This window comes from Euprymna scolopes, chromosome 41 (genome assembly GCF_053919585.1).
Source record: "Euprymna scolopes isolate OS-2025 chromosome 41, ASM5391958v1, whole genome shotgun sequence".
NCBI classification, from domain to species: Eukaryota; Metazoa; Mollusca; class Cephalopoda; order Sepiida; family Sepiolidae; genus Euprymna; species Euprymna scolopes.
The window spans coordinates 12,669,639-12,685,634 of record NC_136522.1 but is presented as its reverse complement, the minus strand read 5'-3'; the positions used below and the strand labels follow the sequence as shown (position 1 = coordinate 12,685,634).

Here is a 15,996-nt window from a genome sequence, read left to right as displayed (position 1 = left end):
AACACCCGGGCAACGCCGGGCACCCAGTCTAGTATTTTTATATATGTTTTAAACGCGTGTTTAATTTTAAACATTAATGTCCTTAAAAACGATGTATGCATACGAACAAAAATCGATAGTGCTTTTAAGAATGAAGGAAAAATAATTCTTACTGATTCACCCAAAAAACACCCTAACCCTTAAATCAGCACCCCATGATTTCCTAAATTGATTGATATCTCATATTACACACTTCATAGGAGCGTGGCCAGTGCGACCACCATAATGTATAGCCTTGAACGTCCAAGAATTAAGTTAAATTACGTAAAAAAATTATCCGGGTGTTTTATATGAAACTATGAAGTAAATCTAAGAATATTTTTCTTTAGTTTCTTTACATGTATCTATTTAATTATCTTTTACAGTTTTCAGACATATTGTAACTATAAATTCTTCACCTATGCTTTTAATAAAAGTATAAACACGTATAGTCTATTCACCTTGCAACCTAGTTGCAACCTAATTTTGCGAACAACTTCATATATTCATTCGACGTTTCATGCCTATTTGCCAATGCCCCGCTACAGGAGATTATTGGTATTTGTGACGACTAACTTTATAATAGCACCTTAAATGGATGCTTAAATGATATCACTTCTATCAATAGTAAGGGAGAAATCTCTAAAAGCAAACAAAAAAAACATAAGTGAAGCATACATGCCCCCCTGTGAGTCCACAGTGAACGAGGCATAATAAATGATTACGTTCAGCATTTGACCCCCCCATTAACCCTCAAAAGTCCCCAGAGGACATCAAATTCTAGTGAAAATGAACAAACGGTGCAGTTTTAGGCCTGTGCACCTGACTTCATACGTCTTGACACCAAACGGGACAGGAAGCCCTCACCAGTCCTAGTCAAAACTTCCCTCGAGCTGGTGACTCGATCAAATAACCGGTTTTCAAACCATAACTGCTTAAGGAGTAGGTAGTCTTAGCTTATCGCTCGGCCTCTATACTCCTTCTTTGCTTATTAGTCAGGAGCAGAGGTGTGATCACATGAACTCATTAGAGACGTCCAGTGCTTTGCCTTGTTTCCTGAATAGTCAACCTATACTGAAACTATGAAATAAAATAGAATTACAGCTCAATTCAAAATAACGATCAACACACTCGAACAATGATTCGCCTCCTACCTTGAGGCTCGCATTTACAAAGATCCGTGGACTTAGAACTAACTTAAACAATAGAGAACCATTTCTCCTAGCAAAATCCCCGGATATCTTAGCGCTAAGTGAAACTAACTTGCACTCCCCTTTATCCACTTTAACATGTCTGGTTATCTTCGACTTTGTCTTAAGGACTCTAGCAGACATATGCACGGACTTGGAGTCTATATTCGTAACACCCTCCACATGACTAAGGAATCTAAACTAGAATCAGATGACCATGCTTTCATGTGCTTCAGACTAACTTTGAAACATAGCGTTAGCTACTTATGTTGTTTTTTTAATCGCTCTTCCTCAACCTAGGACTAGTTTAATCAATTATATCTCTGACAGCATACATGTTGCACTTTTCACTGACACTAGCGACATGTATTTAGTGACTTTAATGCACACCGCATTAATTGGCTTGACTTCTCTAACTACATAGACACAGCTGGTAGCATTATCCATAATTTTACTATATCCCATTCCTTGACACAGAGAGTAACGTTCCCGACCTGTCTCAGGTCATCAGGATCAGCAAGCCTCACTTTTGGAACTATTTATGACAACAGTTCCTGAGGATTGTGTAACAAATGCCTATTATCTACTTGGAAATGCTGATAACGCTGTGATAATCATAGACTAAACTCTTGACCTCAAGTTGAAAAGCCATTGCTCAAAACGACGAGGTACTACAATAAGGCTGACTGGAATGTCATCATAGATTACATCGGAAATGCCCCATGGGGAAATATCTTTTCTCTTCATGCAGAACAGTGCGTCAATGAATGTTTCAAAGCGGCAATTGAAGCACATGTTCCAACACGGAAGTTATATAGCAAACCCCACTGTTCCCAATCATTTACTTCTACTTGCGCAGCCATAATTGCTCAAAGCCAACATACCGACATAATTCCAGTACAAACAGACAAAGGTTTATAGAATTTAGAAGTAATTATAAGAAAGAAGTAGCAACAGCTATGGTAACCGAGAAAGCCAACATTCCTGCCTGTCAGTTTCCCTCAAACTCTACTTTCCCACACGGAAGTTCTATAGCAACCCCCACTTTCCCCACTGACTTGCGCAGCTGCTATTTCTCAAAGCCAACATACATACCGCAGATTTAGCTGACATAATTCCAGTACAAACAGACAAAAGTTTATAGAAGCCAGAAGTAATTGTAAGAAAGTAATAGCGAGAGCTAAGTGAGAATATACTAAAACTACTAGAAAACGGATCGACGCACTGAAATTAGGAACCTATGATTTCTGGAAAATCTACAACAGTGTAGTAAATAATGGGCAATCAACAATTCCCCCACTATCCAACAATTATGAATCGGCAACCGAGAAAGCTAACATGCTTGGCGATGTGCCTCCAATTCTACTTTGGATCTAGCAAACCACTCTCTCCGTGATTTTCCTTTGTGGACAGAAACCACACTAGATGATCTGAAAATCAATCCTTCTCAAGTACATGATATCATTAAAAAACCTAAAAACTTCAAAAGCACGTGGATTTGATTTCATCCTGGTTATACTATTTAAAAAAAAAAAACATGCTCCGCTGAGGTTGCTCCAGTACTCTTCAAATTTTAAACAAATGCCTGAACGAATCTTGCATTTCTGACTTCTGGAAATCTGCTTCTGTGGTACAAGTTTTAAATAATTCTGGGGAAAGAACTGACCCATTAAATTATCGCCTCATTTGCCCCCTCTCTTTTTTCCGTAAAATATGTTAGTCCATAATACATCAAGCTCTAGTCCATCACCTTACAGCTTCTAAACTTCTGTCCGACTAACAATATGGATTTAGGTAAGCCCGTTCTACTGCAGATATCCTAACTGTAATCTCTGAAGTATATACCACGCATTAGATAAGGCAGAGGAGGAGAGGACAGTAGCTCTAGAAATATCTAAGGCTTTTGACAGGGTATGGCACGATGGTCCTCTCATGAAAATCAGTTAAAATGGTATTACTGGACGAATACTTACGATAATTTAATCCTTCTTAAATAAGAGAAGAATCCAGGTTGGTTTCGATGGTCGTAGGTCAACACAATATGATATAAAGGTAGGTGTTTTTATTATTCCTTATATTCATAGATGACATCCCTGATAAAATTGTCTCTGAGATGGGCATATTTGCCGACAACACCACGGTCTATAACAGGCACGATATGAAAACGAATGAACACATATCCAAGAAAATGGCGGAAGCCCTAAAGGAAGAACTCCTGTCTCTAGTGGAATGGGGACACTAATAGAAGGTAACGTTTAATGCTGACAAGACTAAGCTCGTTTCCTTTAATAATTACAAGAAACCTTCTCAACACCCAATAGCTATGGGGAATGATACACTACCTGAAAGTACTTCGTTTAAACTCCTCGGCTTAACGTCCACAGGGAACATGAATTTGAACAAATACATCAAGAGCATTACCAAGGCTGCTGCAAAGAAGTTGGGCTGTCTCTACCGTGCTAGAAAGCTACTTACGCCTGAAAGTATCTTGTACATCTACAAGGCAACCATTCGCCCATTTATGGAGTACTGTAGCCATATTTGGGTTGGTGCATCTGCTACTAATCTTTCATTGCTGGACAGGATTAAAAAGAAAGTCGCTAATCTAATAGGTCCCGGACTGTCAGCCAGACTACAACCTCTGTCCCATCGACGAAATATTGCATCCCTCTGTCTGTTTTACAAGTATTTTAATAGTAGAAGCTCTGACAGAATTCAAAGCCCTGTTACCCTCTCATCGTAAATACCCCTGACACATCCTACAATCAGCAAAATCCCACCCCTACAGAGTAAAGACCACTAGATGTACGAAAGCCTTCTGCTCTAATAGTTTCTTCCGGGTCCCTGCTTTCCCGACTGTACTGACATGCAGAAGTTCAGGTGTAATGTAAACAGGCATCTTGCTGCTCAACTCCTTACATAATATTCCTGCAATGTATGTTCCTGATAGTAGTCCCCTACATCAAAGTGTCACTGTACTTTGCTTGGGGTGAAAATGCAATTTAAAAAAATTAAAAAATATTGGCATCAGCATTATAGTCGCGCCCAAATCTGGAGCGAATAAGAAAATCTAGTTGCTTGTTAAGCTTACGGGAAATATGTTGGCTAGAGAATGCTTCATGCTTTGCCAAATGTTTGAAGAACCGAAAGAAATCAAAGAAAGTGAAAAACGTATTTATTTGGAAGAGAGAGGCAGACTTAGAATTAATGTAAGAATCAAGTTGTCTGTTTATTTTATTTATTTCTTGGATGAAAGCCCGTTCAATTGTAGCACAAGGTGTAACTTTGGAAGCACGAATTCGTTTCTTAACATAAAATGGAAAGACGTTTTCTTCGAGATACGAACGAAGAAAATAATAGATATTCTAATCAACGTAATTTTGTTCTTTAAATGCAAAAAAATAAAAAAAAAATAAAAAAAACTATTCATTTCTTTGATATGAGCATTGTTGTACCGATTTTACAGGAATTTAAATAACTTTTTAATGGTACAAAAACTATACAACGCTTTGAGGATAACATACGAACAAACCTAGCGGCCCCTTTCACCAACATACTCATCAGGAGTTAATCGTTGGTTTATCAAAAGATACAAAAAAAAAACGAACAAGAAAAGATTTAAAAAAAACAAGAAAATTGATACGCAAGAGACAATACTAAAAAATGTACGCGTAAAAAAAGAAGAAAAGGCGAATAGGGAAATATAAGTGTTAATGTATAACATATATGTTCAAAATAGACTTTGTAATCTAGTGGGGGATGCCCTTTTCTCTTCCCTACCACCTCTTTCCCACAGAAGAGACGTTGCGGGCCTGTTTCTGCTTTATTGTTATTTTCATGGCAAATGCTCATCTGAGCTTCAATCTATGGTCCCCTCCCCCGCCAAACTTTCACGAAAAACACTCGTCTAGCTAAAACCATTGCCAATAATTTCCCACACTCCTTGTTTGTACCTAGACCTAAATGTAGATTCCACGAACAAAGCTTCTTCTTTTTAGATCTGCACGCCTGTGGAACTCTCTTCTGATTGCCTGCTTTCCAGCAAACAACAATCTGATTGTCTTCAAGTCTAATGTAAACAAGTTCTTGATGAACAATCCCCCCCCTAAGTAATCCAAATTCCAAAATACCAAATACTTATGTTTACTACACTATAATCACATTGACTAAAGTATATCGTTAACACTTATCCTCGAGTGGCCTCCGGGCCTTGATAAGTGGTAATTCCTGTGTAAAAAAAAATGAGATGGAGTGGGTATGAGATGGATTAAAATAAATCATAGAGCAAGTCTAATATTTAACAAATTCTTTCTATTGGCAAAGTGACGGCTTGCGTGAAATAATTGAGACTGACTCCAATTTTTTTTTTGTAATAATTAAGTAGAAAAATACAATTCTCCTCTAGCCCTAGATCCTAAAACGGCTTTGTATAAGAGTTGCTTCTCAGTGTTATGGCAGACGGACTATTAAGAAATATTATTATGTGCACGTCAATATTTCGCAATTACTTGTTATTATTTGATTTTTTATGCTATTGATAAACACGTTTTATTCTCCCCCTTTTTCCTACGTCTAGATTCTTTTTCAAGTATATTAAATGTTTTCATTTATTTTATTTTGAAGACGTGATGTATGATGTAGCCCGCTGAAAAATGTATTTTTAACCCCCGTAACATTTCCATTAGTGATTTAACTTTTGTATATGTAATATACCCGTGAGAGATCTAGAGTTACTATAAACTGGCTGAACGAAACATGATCATGAATGTGTAGCAATATATTAATGCTTATTTAAAACAAATGAAAAGTATATATATATATATATATATATATATATATATATATATATATATGTAATACGCATCAAGCGCGCTTGACAGACAAATCATAACGTAATATTAGGAAAATAAACAAATATTTTACCTGTTTGAAATTTATAACATGAATATATTTCAGAGGTAAACTCCATCTTCAGTATGTTGTTTTCTTTCCTTTTTTTCTTTTCTTCTTTCTCTACATGTTGTAGAAAGAAAAGTCTGTTTGTAAATAGCCGCGCGTTGTACCTTAGCGGTTGTATTTTGAAACGTTGGAAAGGTGCGTATATATATATATATATATATATATATATATATATATATATATATATATATATATATATATATATATACGCACCTTAATCGTGACACCCTGCACTGATTATTCCCGAAAGGATGAAACACTAGTGTCTGTAGGTATTTAATAATTATTATAGTAAATAATTATGTCAGCCCCTTTAAGAAACTTGTTTCTTATCGTTGAGCACTTTTAGTTGTAATAAAGTCGGTCAACTTATCTCATACGCGCAGATCGTCATATAATGATTAGATTACTCTGACTGATGTTAAAAGCATTTAATAAGAATAAATGTTTAAATTCCACTGTATCTATCGCGGTTTACTGTAGCCTAGTGGTTCGGGTACTTGCTAATGAAGCCCGACTGCTGTTGCCGGGGTTCGAATCTCTCGACTGGCGTTCCACTGATCGTTCCCGAAAGAATGAAAAACTAGTGTATGTAGGTATATAATTATTATGGTAAACAATAATAATAATAATAATAATAATAATAAGTGAATGCAGCAAACTGGCCCAAAAGGAATACTAAAACAGGTACGTTCAGAATATCCCATTATTCCTTTACCTGCCTATTCCTTCTATGAAGAACTTGAAACCCTATTTGTTTAATTAATCTAGTGTGTGACTTCTATATTTAATTTGTTGAAATTCTAATTCATTCTTTTCTTCTTCGCTCGCACAGAACTTATATCTTTTCTCAGACTTCTATTCTTATTTTTATTTCATGGGCGCTTGGGTTGTTTATGCGCCGCACTAGAATAACAACCTTTCTAAAAAAGAGACATAACTGTTCCATACTTTCACCTAACGATTTAATAAAAAAAAGAAAATACATTTTATAACCACTCCATACTTTCACCTAACGATTTAATAAAAAAAAAGAAAAAGAGACATTGTTTAGCCGCTCCAGACTTTAACCTAACAATTCAATGGAGAAAAGACACTTTTCTAACTGTTACGGACTTTCACCTAACAGTTGATTGAAACAGATAAAAGATATCCCAGAATCTGTTAATTTGGAAGCCTGTCCAAAACATAATTATTTTCATGTATTATTTCCTTTTGTTTAATTATGTTTTCCCCTTTTAACTATTTGTTTTCGTTTTTGTTTCGGATTTTTTTACCTAATTAATAAAGCGTTTTCAATGTAATAGTTGTTTTCGTTATGTTAATTTGAGTTTATCTGTCTGCCCAACGCACGCTTTCTAAAGTTTGACTGCTGGAGAGTATTGTAGGTACCTGAAAGCAAGATTCTGAGAAATAACTGCCGCGAGTTTCAGAACAGGGCGGTGCACTGTGAATTATACAAACGACTGTATTTTGAGCGTACAGACAAATGGTACAAGCATAAACCCGCAACAGCACTCGAAAACTAGAACCACAAAATCCTATGGGACATGGGCATACAGACGGACAAACCCATCCAAGCAAGAAGACTAGATGTCGTAATAATTAAAAAGAAAGAAAAATCCTGTCAAATCGTAAACTTTGCTGTCCCAGGTGATCACAAGGTGAGTATGAAAGAAAAGGAGAAAAGAAGCAAACACACACAGCTAGTCAGGGAGTTAAAAGGGATTTGGATGATGAAGAAAATCAAAATAGTACCGATAATAGTAGAAGCACTAGGAACAATTCCGAAAAACTTCGAAAAAAGAATGGCAGAAATTGGAATCAGAGGAATAACTGCAAAAATACAACGCCTATCGATAATGAAAACGACTGAAATATTAAGGAAACCCCTAGAATGTGGGGAATAACACAAGACAATATAACGAAGAAGCGTTACAGGGAATGAAGAACGCCGAAGCTTCATATCAACAAGTTCTACACCACCATCATGCATCCTCCCGCTGTCTCATCACCGTTCCCTCCAATAGAAAAGTGATACCAAAGAGCCGAGAAGGGTCAAGAAGGATGAAAAGACCGAGGAGGGAGCGCTGGCCAGACCTCCGCTGGACAAGCGCGAAGAGAACTGCGATCGTGGGGAGGCTTAGTGCCACTCAAATTCCAGTATAAACCAATGGCCACTCCCAGCGAGAAATCAATGGTATGAGGCTGTTGCGATGACGCAGATTTATTTGCAAATGCTATCGAAGGAGGTTGAGAGAGCTGGACGTCTGGGGAGACTTGTTGCCACTCGGCTTCCAGAGAACACCACAGGTCTCCAAACCGATCGTTTGTTGACTTGTGCGAAAGCTCCATATGAGCCAATAATAATAATAAGAAGAAGAAGAAGAAGAAGAAGAAGAAGAAAGAGGAAGAAGAAAGAGGAAGAAGAAGAAGTCGCGACTAAGTATTTCATCAGTTACGAAGGAATTTTATCCCATGCACTGAAAACTGAATCAGAAAGTTCCTTTATCGAATCATACTCGGCTCGATCCTTGAAAACTTCTTTTGCCATCCATCCCCAAATATTTTCAATGGAATTGAGGTCCGGAGAACATGCTGGATGATCTAACAATTCTATATTATTTGAAGAAAAGTATTCTCGTGCTTGTCGAGAAGTGTGTATCGCAGCGTTGGCTTGCTGGAAAATCCAATTTCTTCCACACAGACTTGGACCTTCAGTCCTGATAGAAGCATTTTCAAGCATTGAAATGTAATTCAATGATGTTTGCCGGCCTTTCACTACTTGCAACTGACGAGAAAGCACCCCAGATCATTAAAGACTGTCCTCCACTATGCCGAGTTGAAAAAGTCACTTTGGGCAAATTTTTATCATGCCAATAAGCTATACTAAATACTGAGACCCTTTTTAGTAATTTATAATTGCCTTTTGTTAGATAAATTTTCTGTGGTCTTATCATTTTGACCAGGTGAAAATGTTTGTTTTTTAAAAAATAATTATTAGATCAGGGTTAAGGTTTCGAATGAAGCAGATTTCATTTTTTTTTCATCATATTTTCCCTTTTGGCAATGGTTTCAACCATTTGTCTGGTTAAAAATACGATAATATGCGTAAACGCTTACTTTCTTAAGTGGTCTTATGATTTTGACCAGGACTGTATATATATATATATATATATATATATATATATATATATATATATATATATATATTAAGTAAAGTGATTTTCAATTTAAAAATTAAAAAAAAATTTTTTTTAATTCAAAAATCAAATTTTAATTAAATTAAAAATCAGTTTCATAAGAAGGAACAACAACAAAGTCAATTATCTGTACGATCGTTTCGGAAATCCGTGCTTTTTATTTGTGGTATACATGAAGTTATGTAGAACAATTATATATAGTTTTTTTGGTAAGCACGGTCTCCTCATCAGCAAATTTAGGAGGATTTTTATTGAATTTAAAAGACACCATAAATAAACCTAGCATTAAAAGTAAGGCAGATGAATCTGAAAAAATTGAAATAAAAGGTTTGGATTTAAAATTTATAAGAAAATTAATATAGGTTATAGATAGAAATGAGTAGAAAAAAATATATTTTTTGAATTTACATAATAAATTTGATTTAAAAATATATAGAGATAGTTACCTTTTAGTTTTTCTTTTTTTGAAATCAGGAGCTGTGTTTAAAGTAGTCATTTAGATGTTTGCTATAGCTTTTTATTTTATTGAATGATGAATTTTAAAAGGGTGACGCTCGTGCAGTAAATTGTTTCCGTTAGCGTATTTTGATTTAAAGACGCTACAGTTAATATATATAAAGAGAATATTTTTTTTATAAGTTTTTAAGGGGAGATAATTGTCATGTATTATTGACTTTATTTATTATTTGATTCATGGGTCTAAGGGAGGTAATTGGTCTAACTTAATTTATTTAAAAAAAAAAAAATTGTAATCTATTTTTACTAATGAGTAATTTTTAATGATTTAAGGTGGTGTATATTTATTCTAATCTCCTTTAAATTATATATATATATAAAAATTGTATATATATATATATTTAAGGTGGTTTATATTTATTCTAATCTCCTTTAAATTATATATATATATATATATATATATATATATATATATATATATATATATATATGAGTTTTTCTCGTTGAACTAACGGTTCAATTTGAGGAAAATATTTAATGGGCACATAAACGTAAGTTGGAAAGATACGAAGATCTACGAGAAGAATGTATGAGAAATGGATGGAAAGTCAGATGCTGAGGTTTTCTTGCGAACCTCAACGTTCTTTAATAATGTTTTTTTGTTCCGTCAGACAATGAAAAATCCAAAAAGAAAATCTAAGACAAGCCTCTATCTCCATCAATGTGGATATGGCGACCCACAGATTGAAAACAGTCCAACAAAGCCTGGTGATTTCGTGGGAGACTGCTGGGGCGCTCTGTTCTGGTGGTAATGATGCTTCAACCCTGAAGCAATTACTGGACCCAGAATGATTATCTGTTGAAGGCTTAAAAGCAACAGTTATTCTATATATATATATATATATATATATATATATATATATTATATATATATATATATATATATATATATATATATATATATATATATATAAAGTGAACGTGTCTGTGTGTGTGTCTGTCTTGTGTATGTGTGTACATTTTCCTATGCAATAACTCTGTCAATTTTCAGTCTACACTCTCGAAATTTGATATACAGGGTACTGAGATTTGAGAAAATCTATGTGATCCGTTTTCCGCCAGCAATTTGGCGATTAAGGTGTCAAAGTTCAACGATTTGACCTTTGAGAAATCTACTTAACTCCCCTACAATTTTGGGTCTAAACACTTGGAATTTGGATATAGGTTCCTTCGACACGGATCTAACTTAATAACTTGATGTGAACCCAAAACAATAAATGTTAAGGGGTCATCATAGGAGTCAAGTTAAAAAAAAAAGGATTTTTTCTTTTGCTCAGCATAGACCTCCAACACCTGGGCAACGCCGGAACCCATGCTAGTATATATATATATATATATATATATAAGTGAAATGGACTGTCTTTTTGTGTGTCTGTGTGTACATTTACCTACCAAACCACTCTGTCAATTTTCAGTCTGAACATTTGAAATTTTATAAAAAGTGTATTCAGACATGGGTTAAGCTTTTTAATCCGATTTCAACCGTCAAGAGATCAAAGTTTAAGACATTTGACCTTTGCGATCTCTAGCAAACTATTCAGCCAATTTTGAGTGAAAACATTTAAAATCTTACATGAAGGGTATTCAGATATGCAGCAAGCTTTTTAATCAGTTTTTGGAAGAAATTCGGTTGCCGAGAGGTCAAAGTTGAAAGAGTTGACCTTTGCAAACTCTACCAAACTCCTCCTCCAACTTAGGGTCCGAACTCTAGAGATTTTGGATGTAGGTTACCTGGACATGAGTCAAACTTATTATATATATATATATATATATATATATATATATATATATATATATATCCATATGCACATAAAGTTCTGAACAGTACATAAGTATATATATATATATATATATATGTATATATATATATGTATGTATGTATATATATATAGAAAATCTGATGAGTCGTAGACGACGAAACACGTGTCAGTGGATAATTATATTTTAAAAATAATATATATGCCGCTCCCCATTAAAGGGGTACCAGATTGGCCAATGGGAAAATTATTCCCAACAAGCATTTAGGTAAAAATGCACTTCCGTATAAATACTTGAATTCATTCAAGAAAGTATCGCTAACAAAAACAAATAAAAACATCTACACATATATATATATATATAAATATATATATATATATGTGCGTGTGTGTGTATGAATATATATATATATATATATATATATATATATATATATAAGAAACCTATTAATGTCATATTGCATATAACTGTCTATATTTAGCTTAGCTTAACATAGACTTACAATAGCAGTCATTAAATTCTCATGCAAAATTGCATTTTGTAGATTTTGATTGGTTTGGATGCATTGGATTTTGTTGTTCATTACTAGTGAGCATTCTATTCTTATATTCTTATCTGAATCCGAAAGTAGAATTGCATGCGTGTGCGGTCTTTGCGTGTATGTAAGGGCGTTTTTCCTTTGTATGTGCGTGTGTCTGTGTTTGTGTTATTGTGTCATTCTATTTATGAGATGCTTTTGGAAAGAAAAATGTAAAAGCCATAGTATATCTTTGATACCTTAGTATATCTATCTATCTAACTATCTATCTATCTATCTATCTATCTACTAACATAGGTGCCCCGCGTTGCCCAGGTATTTGGAGGTGTATGTTGAGCAAAAAAAAAGCGGCCAATTTTTTTAAATTTGACCCCTATTATGACCCCTTAACATTTATTGTTTTGGGCTCAAATCAAGTTCTTAAGTTAGATCCATGTCCAAGAGACCTATATCTAAAATTTCAATTGTTTAGACCCAAAATTGTCGGAGGAGTTAGGTAGAGTTCTCAAAGGTCAAATCCTTGAACTTTTACCCCTTACTCCCAAAATTTATGGCCGAAAATGGATCCCATAGATTTTCCCAAATCCCAGTACCCTGTATATCAAATTTCGAGTCTGTAGACTAAAAATTGACAGGGTTATTGCGTAGGGAAATGTACACACACAGACAGACACACAGGTACACAGTCAGATACACAGACACATTCACTTTTATATCTAATATATATATATATATATATATATATATATATATATATATATATATATATATATATAAAGTTTATTTTTGAAATGTCGTTACTTTCAATATATCCCGTTCCGTTTAACGGGTCTAGATTGTTATTTTAAAACCATTCACCGTTACTTTTAAGTTCAGCTCAATGTGTCTATTTAATAGGAAAAGAGCATATATAGTGCAAATTTTGTTAAAAATTCAAAGACTCACGTTTTCTTTTTTTATAACCTTCGTTTATTTCCTGGATTTTCAATTACAGCTGTTTCATTAATGAGTTGGCAATCTTACGATTTATGTTTCCGTAAAATATTCTGTAATGGAAAAATCCAGGAAATAAACGGAGGTTATAAAAAGAAAGCGTGAGTCTTTGAATTTGCAACAAAATTTTGCACTATATATATATATGTATGTATATGCATACATCCAGAAAGAATGAAACAATATTGTCTGTAGGTATTTAATAATTAATATAGTAAATTATTATATATATATATATATATATATATATATATATATATTTATATATATATATATTTATATATATATATATATATATATATATAAATATATATATATATTTATATATATATATATATATTTATATATATATATTTATATATATATATATATATATATATATATATATATTGTCTTAAGAAACTTTGAATAAAAAAAATGTAAAATAAAAATGAAGAATTCACTTTAAATTCCTGGGAAATAAAAATAAGCTAAATTTAACCTATCGCAGACTTAGCACCCATATAATCCGACTTCTAAAAAGCTTATATTTTTTCTTCAGCTGGAACCGTTAATCCAACGATATATATATATATATATATTTATATATTTATATATAGTCATCCACATACAGTACTGTTTCGCAGCTCATCAGTGCGGCTAGACAGGCAACTACTCCGAGCCAGAATTGAAACCGAACCGCCTGTACGACAGTCAAGTCTCCTAACCATTTCGCTAATCGGCGGCTGAATTATTTACTATATTAATTATTAAATACTACAGACACTAGTGTTTCATCCTTTCGGGAATCACCAGTGCAGGGTATCACGATTACCGATGGTCACCCTTTTCTTGGCCTTTTGGCGAAGATCAAAGTGTAGTATCTGTTCCGGTAGATACTGCACTTAAGATAATTTGTACCAGTCAATGGAGGGGAAACCCTCTATACTGGGACAATTATTATTTTTGGTAACCAGAGTGACCCCTTTTAGGGGAGCTGGTTTTTACCTCACATTAAAAACGGCCTTGTGCCTAATTTGCTCAGTGGGGGAGCAAATAAACACCATCTGTTCCGGTAGATGCTGCAAGCTATGACTAGCAAAGACCAGATGTGGGGGCAACCCCACATGCCTGACCATTAACCAGCTCCCATTTCCCACCTCTCGGGAGCTGGTCCCCTTTTTCCCTTCCCCCTCCCTTCACTCCTCACATTAAAAATCGGCCTTGTGCCTAATTTGCTCTGTGGGGGAGCAAATAAATACCATCTGTTCCGGCAGATGCTGCATTTAAGATAATTTGTACCAGTCAATGGAGGGGAAACCCTCTATACTGGGACAATTATTATTTTTGGTAACCAGAGTGCCCCCTTTTTGCCTACTTTTAGGGGAGCTGGTTTTTACCTCACATTAAAAACGGCCTTGTGCCTAATTTGCTCAGTGGTGGAGCAAATAAATACCATCACGATTACCGATGGTCGGGACATTCGAACAGGGGAACGAAGCCATCTCTGACTCCATTAGCACGGAACAATTCAGTCACCGTCAACTGCGAGAAATATCGTTGAAATTTAAACATTTACTTTTCAATGCTTCAACGTCTGTCAGAGTCATCTAATGATTATGATATCATGATCTGCGTTGGTGAGCTAATATGACCAACTTTATTTCAGTTATGAAGTGCTCAACGATAAGAAACGAGTTTCTTAAAGGGGATAACATAATTATTTACTATAATAATTATTACATACCTACAGGCAAAAAAGTATATGAAAATGAGCGAGTCTGTCTGTCTGTCTATGTTAGGAAGGGCCTATACGAAATTACTTTGTCGTTTTTTGGTTTACAAACTTGAAATTATATATATAGAGAATTCCGACCCGTGAAACAGGTTTGATAAAAAAAAAATGTTCCCGAGGAAATAGTTGCTAAGGGGTCAAAAATTGATCTTATTTGAACTGGACAGGTTTAGGTGCTTTATTTTGATGTAATGGATATGTCTACATCCGAGTTAATCCATCTTTTAAAATTCAATTTGCTGGTTTAGCCATGATTATCGACTGCTTCGGGAGAGACGTCCAAATGTATGCAAGCCTTACGCTCGGAAAATTAGCTGTGACTACGACACTTGTCAAGAACCCCGACTTGCCAGATAATTAGTTCTTCAAACGTTTTATACACCTTCCGCGTTATTATATCAGTGACAACTTAGGATCGGAAACGAATTCACAAGTTTAGAAAAAAAGAAAATCATTACGACGAACTAATCGAAATGACATTACAAGTTTTTAAAAATCTAATGAATAGTTATGTGCAAAAACTTATTTTTCTCTGCAGTTTTTTTTACTTGCCGTATAAGAAATAGAAAAACTATTTCATTTAATCTTTAAAGAAACAATTACCTAACCTATTACTGTATTGAAACAATACATTTTCTCTCTTCGATTCGTTAAAAATTGGAGATTTCGGAATTAATTAAAGTGCTTCAAGCCACTTTACAGCAGTAATCCAAACAACAGCATTTGAAACAACAATGACCATTTCAATAAGTCTAGCAACAACAATGGAAATTACAAAACAATTCTAACAACATTTTGAACAACAAAAACAATTTCAGAAATTTTAACAACAACGATTAGAACTACAAAACAGTTCCAACAACAACAATTTAAACACCAGTCAATATGTAACGAAGAACCGCTCCAGTTTGAATGGACACCCAACCAGCGCTCCTGATTAACACGTCAGCCTCTGACTAACCGCAATTTACGTTACTCCTTTCTCAACGAACACTCATTCTTATTATCTATATCCTTATTATTTTTCATGGATATTTATGTAAATAA

At 34.4% G+C, this 15,996-nt stretch overlaps 1 pseudogene; it reads left to right on the top strand.

Moving 5' to 3' along the window:
* The first annotated feature begins 13,997 nt into the window (after positions 1-13,997).
* Positions 13,998-14,143, top strand: LOC145266826 (U2 spliceosomal RNA; annotated as a pseudogene).
* Positions 14,144-15,996: the final 1,853 nt, after the last annotated feature.